The sequence below is a fragment of the Drosophila innubila genome, chromosome X (genome assembly GCF_004354385.1).
Source record: "Drosophila innubila isolate TH190305 chromosome X, UK_Dinn_1.0, whole genome shotgun sequence".
Taxonomy (NCBI): domain Eukaryota; kingdom Metazoa; phylum Arthropoda; class Insecta; order Diptera; family Drosophilidae; genus Drosophila; species Drosophila innubila.
In genome coordinates this window covers 21,361,440-21,372,832 of record NC_047626.1, presented here as the reverse complement: position 1 = coordinate 21,372,832, position 11,393 = coordinate 21,361,440, and the positions used below count along the sequence as shown (strand labels likewise).

Here is an 11,393-nt window from a genome sequence, read left to right as displayed (position 1 = left end):
GAATGCATCGCCATTAAAAAAACGTTAATTTGAACAACTTTAATAAACGACTTTTTTCCAAAATAATCGTCGTCCGGACCATAGTGCGTTGTCTGCTGGGCAGCTAAAATGATGACATGAAAAATTGTGTTGCCTGCTTTTGGGCGCTGCCTCTGCTGCCGCCTCTGCTGCTGTTGCTGCTGTGATTCTTATTGCTTGCCCGAAGGCAGCTCAAGATACGGCAGCGGTTTTCATGTTTTCCAAATTTATGGCTTTTTAAATCGAAAGAAATTCGATGCTTGTTTAAGGCGCAACCAAAATGCCACAGCCAAGCGAATGGCAACAAACGAGCGGTAAATACGCGTGTGAATGCCACAACAACAACAGCTACAATTCGACAATACTGAAGACTCAAGATTTATGTACACTTTTGCATTTTTATTTACGATCTGAGAAAAACATTTATACCCATAATATACACAGAAAAAAATGTAAGAAAAGGCAGAACAAAATCAAGCTTTAACGGTGTCAAAAATTTGATGTTGTTGAAATTTTTACAATCAATTGACTTATTTAGCATTACTTATTTGCAAATATTAGTTACGGCAAATTAAAATTATGTTTTTTAAAATCGCATTGAAATTCGAATTCGACTCGATTTTCTTTCGGTGTACATCGGAGAGGACATCGGGCTCGAATCCTTGCGTACTGTGGACTGCGTTGTTGGCTGTGGCCTATAATTGCAGTCAAGTTTCAGACGATCAAAGGCAATGGAACAGACTCTGGCTCTAATTATAGTATGATTCTGATTCGGATTCTGTTGCTGCTTCAGTTGCTGCTTCTGTTTCTGAGTCAACCGCAAATGTTGCCGCGCCATTAAACGCACTGTTAGCAGCGACGTCGACGTCGACGTCGGCACTGACAGCAACTGCGACTGCGACTGCGACTGCGACTGCGTTGTCAACTGCGCTGTCAACTGCGCTGTCGGCCTTGGCGACGCGACGCGCATAAAAAATGAAAATCAAATCGACGACACGCACAGAAAAGGCGTTGTCGACTTTGTCGAAAAGGGTCTGTGGGGTTGGGTCAGCTGAGGCCAGGCTGGACTTGGGCGTGGGTATGCATGCGGTCTTGGACGTGGGCAATTGCGTGGGTGTGGGCGTGGCTGCCTTGTGCTAGTTTTTCCGTCTGTGCAGCAGACGAAACGTTTGCTTGCCACAGCTGCGGCCTCATTTTGTAGATGCCGCTAAAAACTGAAACTGAAACTGAAGCATAGACAAAGTCCGAGTTCGAGTCCGAGTCTGCGTTCACATTCATGTCCGAGTCCGAGTCCGAGTCCTATTCCGAGTCGTATCTGTGACTCTGCCAGTTTCTATCGCTGTCGCTGTCGCTGTCTCTTTCGCTTTCGCTTTCTCTGTCTCTCTTTACTGCTGTTAGCTGCAGACAACCTTATTCTTCTTCTTCTTTTTCGTCCTCGTCCTTCGAGTTGTCAGCTGTTAGTGTCCACGTCCACTTCCATGTCCATGTCCACGTCCAATGTCCCAACTCGATTTCATTTGCACTTTCCATTTCGAATGCGTCCAGACAACATGTCTCCCAATCTGCTAATACCCTGAAATTGTAGGTCCCAAATGTGCGTGTGCCGCATACCAAGCACGAATACAAATACGAATCCCAATACGTTTACGAATACAGATAAATGAATGATTAGCACTCAAATGAAGACGCTGCGAAAAAGGGCGGAAATAAAGCTTATTAAAGAGTTAAAAACACATTAATCCTCCACTGTATGAGCATAGAACCATTAAAAAAAAAAACATTTTTTCTAAGCATCCTATATGGATTATTTGGGATATATTTAGGTATATTTTTGGCAAATTTTTTTTTTTTGGTTAAATTGTTAAGGAGAAAAAGGGAAATAATACATATAAGGCTTACTCACAGTCAAATTATACGTTTTTATGAAAGAACCCTTTATTTTCTTTGGGAAAAATATTATTCTTAACAAAAAAAAATAATTTTTTATTATGTTGTGCAAACTTGATTCAAAAAGTGCATTGTTCATCAAGTTCATCAAAATTCACTTTCTATCACGAGAGACGCTTTAACAAAGTTAATAAAATCACCAAATAAAGCAACTTTAGAATTATTTTTACATTTTTTTCCAATAGAAAATAGTGCAAATATAAAGGCCGATAATAATCGACTTCGCTTAAGTAACATTTTAACTAAAATAAATTTCGATAAAAATGAAAAGCCATATATGGCACTATATGCGGTAGAGGGTTAAGCGCTTTTTTAAGAACTTATATTTCTTTATGGCCAAATTATGTATAATATCATATTTAATCTATGTAATAATTTTTAAGTCAGTTACCAACTATTTGCACTTGCATGGGAAAAAATGAGCGTTCGTTTAAAGATACTTTCCGTCAATTTTGATATATTTATGTATTAATGGCATTCCTTATAGAATTGATTTTGTTTTTCTGGAAATCATTAACTCATCTATTATCTCAATATGTAAAAGTAAGTTTTTGGATAAAAGAAGATTAGAATATAAGAATTAATAAAGATTTTTGAAAGAAGTTAAAAAAATAGGGAAATAGTCTTCAATCAAGACAAAGAGATTAATGTGAAAACTGTCAGATGGACTAATTCTACAATCAAACCAAGCTATTGGTTTCGTTAATTACTATTTTATTATTAAAAAATACAATATGTTTCCAAAAATATAGGAGCTTTATAGCAAGCAGTGAAAGTGCAGATTTTTAGAAGATATTTTCGAAGGCGATTTAATTTTTTGTTGTCCTAGACTGGGATCTGGGCAATAAGAGGGAAATAGTCAAGATACTTACTAATGATATAACTAAAAAAATTGGTAAGAAAAAAAATATGATTTGAAATGAATATTGAATATTAATAGAATATGTTTGTATACGGATCTTAAAAAACTTAAGATAAAGAACAAGAGGAATTTATATCGACCTAAAACGATTTTTTTTGTAATATCACGTATTTAGATAATTGAGTTTTATTTCTATGGAACTTGCTAAAAATGTTAGGTATTACATGACTGGGAAACGAACGAAGTTGTTTTTCAAACTGAGGTCTTCTACTCTACCTTAAAGGATAGGATATATTTTCCGTGAGTGCTTTTTAGAGTCAATAACATATTCTCTGAAGGAAGAGGTGTTGCATGACCGGTGCAATGGGAGTGGTTGGAGTTTAACTGGGTCTTTGGAGGCTGTCAGAAATGCTGAGATCCCGAATTAAGGTGATGCAATAAAAGCGTGGTAAGACCACGTCCTGCAGCCCTGACAGCCCTGGCAGCTCATCCATCCCAGCCCTGCACTCTGGTTGTTCTTCTTCTACAGCATCTGGAGCTGCTAACTCGAACCACTTGAGTGGTTGAATGGACAGCAAGTCATGGTGAGAGATGGAGACTTGGGGACGTAGAGACGTGGAGACGTGGAGAGGATGTCGAGCAATGTCAGGCGATTGTTTTGTGTTTCAAGTGCTTTGCGTAGCTTTGTTTGAGTAACCACTTGAAGGGATGGGTCTTTGCATTAGATTGGGTCGAGGACAGTCGCTTCAAGTGGTGATAGTAAGATGGTAGGGGAAAATAGGGGTGGGGCTAATAAATATAAGGGAATGCGGGGTACTTACTTGATATAAATGAAAGCACAAGAATCATATCTATGGTCACTTGAAACCACTTCATCTCATTTCCCTCTGCGCGCTTGTCTCTAGCGTTGTGGGCGTGGCAGCGACGTTGTTGTAGCTGTTACAATTGTACAGTGAGTGCTAACTGTTAATAGCCAGTGTTGTTACAATTATTGTTATTGCAGTTGTTGCAATTGTTGCTTTTGACGCAGGCGCAGCTGCTGGAAATGGCAAGTAAGCAAAGTTGCAATTCCTCTGCTTTTTCACCGTTCTTGTTCTTGTTGTTGTTGTTGTTGTTAATATAATTATTATAAATATTTATAATTTTGTTATAGTTGTTGTTGTGCGTTTCATGCATCTCAGTTGTTGTTGTTGTTATTGAATTGGCAGCATTTATTTACATTTTATTTATTTTATTTTATTTGTTAGAAATGTATGTGTTTGAATCTTTCACATTCAATTACATTGATTCGATTAGTTCGCTTCGTTTAGTTTCCGATAGCCCATTGTTGTTAGTTGGTAAATTTTAATGCAATTAATTTAAATTCAATTAAATTAAATTAAATTACATTTAATTAGTTGCATATTATTTGTATCGTTTGTTTGTTGGTTTCTTTGTTTGTTGTTGTTGCTGCGAGTTCTAGTCGGTATATTTTCTATATAATCTCTAACTTTCTTTTTCTCTTTTTATTGATTCATTTAGATTTATGTGTGTATATATTATATTGTAAATACATATATTTGTTGCTTGGCAGTATTCGATTAAAATTCTTTAAATGTTTTTGTTTTTGGTGGCCTCCACTGTTGCTCCTTGTGTTCCTTGATCCTTCTTATGTTTCTCCAGCTGCTGCTTCACTTTCATTCTCTGTTTCTCCTTCTCCTTCTCCGTCTTTTTCCCCTCTATTTCACTATGGGCTGCCTATCGCCTGTTTGTGTCCTGAAAGTATATAAAACATTTGCCGCACATTTAATTAGTTTGTCGCTGTATTGCTTTTTTGTCTTTTATTTTTTACTTCTTAATAAAAAATTTCCTTTATTGTTGGCAAAAAACAAAACAAAAAACAAAAAACAATAAGCACGACAACAAATTTCTTAAGAATTAACAAGATTTGGCCACAAAAGGTCGCTGCAGAATGAAAGTTAAAAGTAAAAGTTAAGCATAATCGACTCATTAATACCCTTCACTGTCACGTGAATCTCTTTCATAGCCTTTTTTGTATCTTTGAGGAGAATAATAATAAAATCACATTACTCAAAAATTAGCAAGATTTCATTACAAAGTTCTGTGCGAAAGGGAAGTATAAGCGTGTATTTAATACCCTACATTGTCATTGAATCTGGAATACTCATTTTTCAATCGCTTATTGCTTATTGCTTGATGTTTGTGTTTGCTTTACTTTGTTAGAGAAATACTCTACTTGTGGTTTTCAATCTCTCTTTCTTGTATCTTTCTCTATATCTCTATTTATTCTATATATTTTTAGCTCAACTTAACTACAATATAACTCAATCTGTCTTTTAGATTCTCTCTGTTATTTATTACTCAGCTGTTATGGAAGCTAACTACTTTACAGGGCATTCAGTGAGTCGGCATTCAAATCCGCTTCTTATCCACTTTGTTTATAACGATGAGGCAAAAGTTTGCTTAAATCCAAGTAAGCTGCTTTGGGCATCACTTGTTTCGCTTTTTGTTCTCCTAGTTCTTCTTATTTTCTTATGCAAATTCATTTTAATTATCATTTGCGTTTTGGGCATCATTCGGACCAAATTGAATTGTATGGGAAAAGTGAAGACGAGACAGGGACTGTGAGGAAAAAAAGAGCAAAAAAACAAAATATATAATAATAATAAAAATATTAAAATGAAAAATTGTTCCAGGCGCCTAAACATTTTCTGAATTTCAATTTGTTTACGTGGCTCAAAGGCGCTTTGAGGTTTATGCAAAGTTCTTTTCGACTCAAATGGCATTGGGCCGCATACATATTGCGCTTACTGTGTTGCGCTTAATTCAATTAATGATTCGAGACTCATCTTGATTTTTTTTTTTTGTGTCTTCCTGTGTCTCTTAGTTGTCCTTGAATAACCTAGACGAGAATTGTGTTGGAAATTTGAATAGCATTCACTACTATTCAAATGTTAATTGTAAACGAGTACAATACAAATAAATGTCTAACTGGTTTACGAATAAGACACATCGATCGAAGCTTAGAACAACTAATTGGGCATTAAATACAACTTTGACTAGTTCAAAAGGGAGCAAATAAAAAGGCAGAGCGATAATTTTGTTGTCCTTAGTCCTATTAGCTGCTTTAACCGCTTGTGAATTACAAACTTAAGTTAAGAACTTAAGAGCTTGGGCTTATGTGCAGTTTTAAAAGCTTGCTAGCTGCTGCTTTTAAGTGTGCAATACTCGTACAACTTAACAATTTAATTACGAGTTTACTGCCAAAATGTGTGTTCAGGTTAAAGCTGCAACACGGTTCAGCTCCAAGCAGAGGCAGAGGCAGAGACAGAGACAAAGCTGATGAAAAGGCAACAAATGAGCGTTGAGGGCGTGAAAAGCATTTCGGAAGTAATTTGGTAGAATGTCATGTGTGCAACGTCAACAAAAGATGCCAAGTGTCAATTTAAACAGCCGCACACTTGGCGCCACCCAAAAAGGAAGGAACAAAAAAGAAACAAGAAAGACAAGAAATCTACAGCACGTTGCAGATTTGATACCCTTGCTGAACACAGTAGAATCTTAATGATAATTTCAAGAAAAGTACACAGAATAAAATCTCTAAATTCCGAAATAAAATCAATTCAAAGCGGTATCAAAAGTACGGTTATTCCGAATCTTCTTAAACCCAGTACAAAAAACTTGATTCAAGCACGATTTTTTATTTGGCTGTCAGCAAATGTTTTTATATTCGGGAAACACATATTTAAGGCATCTTGGACTTTATTAATTTTAGAATGATTTTTAATTCTGTTTAAGTGAGTTTAAGTAACTACTACCCAGAAAGAGATTTTATTTAATATAGCTAAAAACTCTTAAGAAAACAAATTTTAAAAATTCATTATTTTAGCGATCTTACCAAGAAAGCTTGGCTCAGAAATTTTAAGGAACAAAATTCTATAGTTTAAAAATGTATTTACCATTTGACACCTAAAAAAAAATTACATAAACTCTATATTGATTTTACTATCTTTAATTCAATTTAGGCTTCATTTTGATATATGGGAAAAATAATAATAATATAATTTTCGTAACTTGAATTCTGTATTGGTTTTAAAATCATGAAATTTTGAAAACAATTGAGAAAATAGTTTTTGTGAATAAAATTAAAGCAGAGCTGGAATGAAAACTTTGGGTTCTGAAAATGTTGAAAAATCAAAAATATGTATATATTCTTCATTGTTTCTGACAAGACTTTTTTCATGCGCTAGACATTTTGTGAGAAACCTAAACTAAAGTATAAAATCATAGAAAAAAGAGAAAATGTGCCAGGAGCACCTTTGCCTCAGAATCAGACTCCGATTCAGATTCAGACTCAGAGCCATAGTCATACCCTATCTGTACTTTTATTCCCATTCGCAGTCGCATGCTCGTTCAGGTTCTCATTCTCATGCTCATTCTCATGCTCATCCTCATGCTCATGCTCATCCTCATGTTCAACGTGCTTGCCTGGCACTTGAAGCAAAAAGCCAACGTTGACAGCGTTTAAGACGCTCGCTTGGGCATTGTCCTTGCCAGCCTGATGCCTGATGCCCGACGCTTTCTGCCTTCTGCTTTCGGCCTGGTGCCTTGCCTGATTTTGGCTTGGCTTGGCTCGGCTGACAGCGCAAGGCTTCGTTTGTCCCTGTCTGTCCCTGTCCTCGCCTGTTGTCTTTTCATATTAAATGCATTGCGAGAAAAAAAAAAAAACAGAGAGAGGGGAGAAAATTCGATTTTTCGTCAACGGCGGCTGACAACTTCCGTTAGCAGAGCAACAATGAAAGCCTTGCAACCCCCGATCTCCGACCCTCGACCTCCGTCTTCCGACCTTCCATATTGCCTCTAGCCATTGCCACTGCCAGTCATTCACCAGTCATGACAGATCCCCAGCCAACAAGCATGCCCCACACACTCTCTCTCTCTCTCTCTCAATTCCCCAACCCTTAACCTTTGGACCTCTACCCCCATTTGCCCCCTCCCTTGACGTCGCCGCTCATTATGAGCGCTCATTAGGCGGCGCTCGCGGCATGTCAGTCAAACAGACACGACCCCAACAGCAACAATGTATGTGCCCCCCTCCCCATTATTTGTTGTTATTGTTGCCAGCTGTCAGCTGTCGGGCTTATCAACTTTATCAGGCAACTTGCAACATGTCACTAAACCATTTCAAGTCCTTGAGAATTGGCGCTATGTTAATTAAAATTGCAATTCCTTAGACTGTTAAAAGTCGCTGAGCATTAACAGCATCTCAACTCTTAAGTTTAACAGTCCCACACACTGTTAAATTACATACATATGTCTGCTAAATCACAAATTTAAAAGAGCTGCTGCCGTCGCGCAAATATGTAAGTATGTAATATTTATGTTATGTTATGTTATGAGACTGCTGATTGCTTATGCACACCTTATAGTGTTGGTTAACGGCGTAAGCATAAGCATATAATCGCTTCATAAACGCTGCAAGCTAATTTCAAAGTGCAAAGCATTTAGACATATTATTATAAGACTTAAATGTGTATATGTATTGAAATAATAGCATTTCTTATTAAATTACATAAAAAATAATAAATACATGAAATGTAGTTGATATTGGATATTGTAATTTATACAGATTACTTAAAGTTTAATAATTAATTGTAATAAATACAATTTATTACATTTTTGTTAGTTAAATTAAATAAGCCTAAAATATTTTACAGCTAAAAGTAATATTTATTAAAAAAAATAAATATAGATAATATAATTGTTATATATTTTGTATTTGAAACTGTTTTTCAAACTGAAAAATACAAATGTCATAGAATATACTTATTAAAATTAAAAATACAAATAATAAAAATAATTTAGTAAAATTAATAAAGGCGCATGTTCGTTAACCCTTAAATGTAATATTATTATTATAACATAATTAACAATATGCCGCTGAAGATACTTTACTATATATTCCAGTTTAGTCTCTTAATATAGACAACTTTTTAAAATACAGAAAATAATTTAGTTTAAGCGTTTCAAAGTATGCTTAAATATTTATAAATAATTAAGCATTTTTGTGACCTGGGAGTTGAACAGTACATAGTGTAATATGTAGATATTACAGACGTAAATATATCTCAATATGTCTAATTTTTAAGGTGTCTAGAAAGTGTATTTATTTAAGCGTTGTCCATTTTTAAGTTGAGATAAAAAATCATGTTTTTTCTTGGTCATGGCACATCCGTTCACTTATTTTCAGTTCATTTCAGTTCATTTAAGATTAGTTCATAGTTTTGTTGCGACTGTTTTATGCTTCTTGTGTATGTGGCATCATCAATTTCTTTGAGACGCCTCTATTTTTTGAGTATCTCATTCACATGCTCGACATCTGCTGTTGCTTTTGCCCTTGTTGTTGTTGCTGTTGTTGCTATTGTTGTTGTTGCTGATTTTGCTATTATTACATGCATATTTGGTGTAATGAGTGCGATTAGCATTCCCAATGAAGTGGGGTTAACAATGTGCTCTGCATTTCTAGTTTGCCGAGTTCCAAGCTGTGTCCTCAAGTGGCTGCTGCTCTTGTTGTTGTTGTTGTTGTTGCTGTGTCATCAACATAATCATCGACATCAACATTTCAAATTGAGCAACATTATTAGCTTCTCTGACACACACACACACGCACACACACGCACATACACACAAAGAGAGGTGGTGCGAGGGTGGGCTGATCAATTGCCGCTCTTATTTATGAAAAGCGTCTAGTTCGATTTCTAGTCACTCTCTCTCTCTCTCTCTCTCTCTCTCTCTCTCTCTCTCTCTCTATCTCTCTATCTATCTGCTGTTATCAAGCTGTCTCTGTCTTTCTATTATTTTGCCTGACTGCGTGCTGTTCAGCAGGTTTTGCTGGTGCCAAAGCCATGGCCACGCCCACGCCCACTCCCACTCCCATTCTCTTCCCCTGCTCCCCTTTGCAGTCCTTCCCGCTTGCCACTTGCCGCTTTGCTGGGTGCGTTTTTAATGTTTGCCTACTTTTTTTTTTCGCATTTTGCAGCGTTATCCTTTCGTTTTTGCTTCGTATTTAGACCCAGCGCTTCATAGAGTACAAGAGATATATTATGTTTAAAAAATGAAAAATATTATGCCTAACACGCAGAAGCCTTAAAGTACAATATATATATATATATATATATTCCTGATCAGCAGCAATATCGACAAAGCCATGTCCATCTGTCTATATGAACACCTGGATCTCGGAGACTATAAGAGCTAGAGGCACCAAACTTGGCATGTCGGTTCTTCTGTATGCTAAGCAGTACCGAATTGATATCGAAAAATCGAAAATTGAATTACAAGAGCAGTTTTTAAGTAAGTGCCTTGAGTCTTGGCACATAATATATATAGTTTAGGTTAAATCGCTTGTGAATATTTGATAATAAGCTCAGAAGTTACTCAACAAATCGTTATACGCAGGTTAGGATCAAAAAGAAGAATAAACTTGACTATAACATAACGAGACTTAGCATATTTTAATTAATTTTGTTGCGTTATTAACATAATTTGATTTGTACCATAATTTATAATTGTTACACAATAAGTACAGGGTCTGTCATAGTCGAGCCCGCTCGACTGCAGCCATTCTAACTAGTTCTTTTTGCTTTACGCTCGTTTTGGTTGGCATTTCGGCTCATTGTCTACTTATTTTGCAGCAGTTGGTTGCCTGCTTCGATTGCCGTGCCCGTGTCCTCGTCCACGTCCTCGTTCGCGTCCTCATTCACGTCCTCGTTCTCGTCCTCGTTCTCGTCTTCGTCCTCGTCTTCGTCCTGGTCTATGCGTATGCCTCTATTCTCTTTTCCCCCTTTGCATGCCACATTGTCCTTGTCAGCAGTTCACAGCAATCGTCTTGTGCATTTCTGTGGCCTGCAATCCACACAGAGAGACAATTTTTGGACTGCTGCTGTCTGTGTCTGGCAAGGCGAAGGCAGCAACAACATGCAGGTGACACACGACCCCATTGCTGCCTCAGCGACCTCAGCTGCCTCAGCCATGGCAGGTTCTAGGACTTAGGCTCCTTCTCAGTCTCAGTCTTAGTCTCAGTCTCAGTGTCAGTCTCAGTTATAGTCTCAGCCTGCCAGCCTGTCTGACTTTGCCATCGCCTTGGCAGTTGACTTCTGTCACAGCTGCTGCTGTGATTTGTGTGTATTGCCTCTGTTTTTCACTCGCTTTCTTCTCCCCATTCGCTGTCCCTTTCACTTATTGTGTTGCCTACTTTTTTCGTTTTGGAAGGCGAATGCTTAAAAATTTATTGCTCATACGCACCGTACGTCAGCGCCATCGCATTTCGCATTTGCCCGTCGTAATGTCTGTGTATTTAGATGATGATGCTAAACCGTTAGGTCGTCCTCATCGTTGTCGGCATAATACACCCATATATCATGAGCACTCGCACAGAACTACGAGCTGCGAAAAGAAACCGAAAGCAAAAGCGAAAAGAAACTGAAACTGAAACTTAAACCTCAAAGATGGAAAGCCAACTCAAGCTGAAAGTTTCTAGGACACGAATGCTTTTCTGTTTTGCATC

General features: G+C 37.1%; 1 long non-coding RNA gene across 2 annotated transcripts in view; it reads right to left on the bottom strand.

Moving 5' to 3' along the window:
* Positions 1-4,424: 4,424 nt before the first annotated feature.
* The window catches only part of LOC117789558, a 43,922-nt gene continuing 36,953 nt past the window's right edge, over positions 4,425-11,393 (bottom strand). For both annotated transcript variants that reach the window (XR_004617912.1, XR_004617913.1), the window contains exon 3: positions 4,425-4,582. This is a non-coding gene — a long non-coding RNA (uncharacterized LOC117789558). The remainder of the gene's footprint in view (positions 4,583-11,393) is intronic.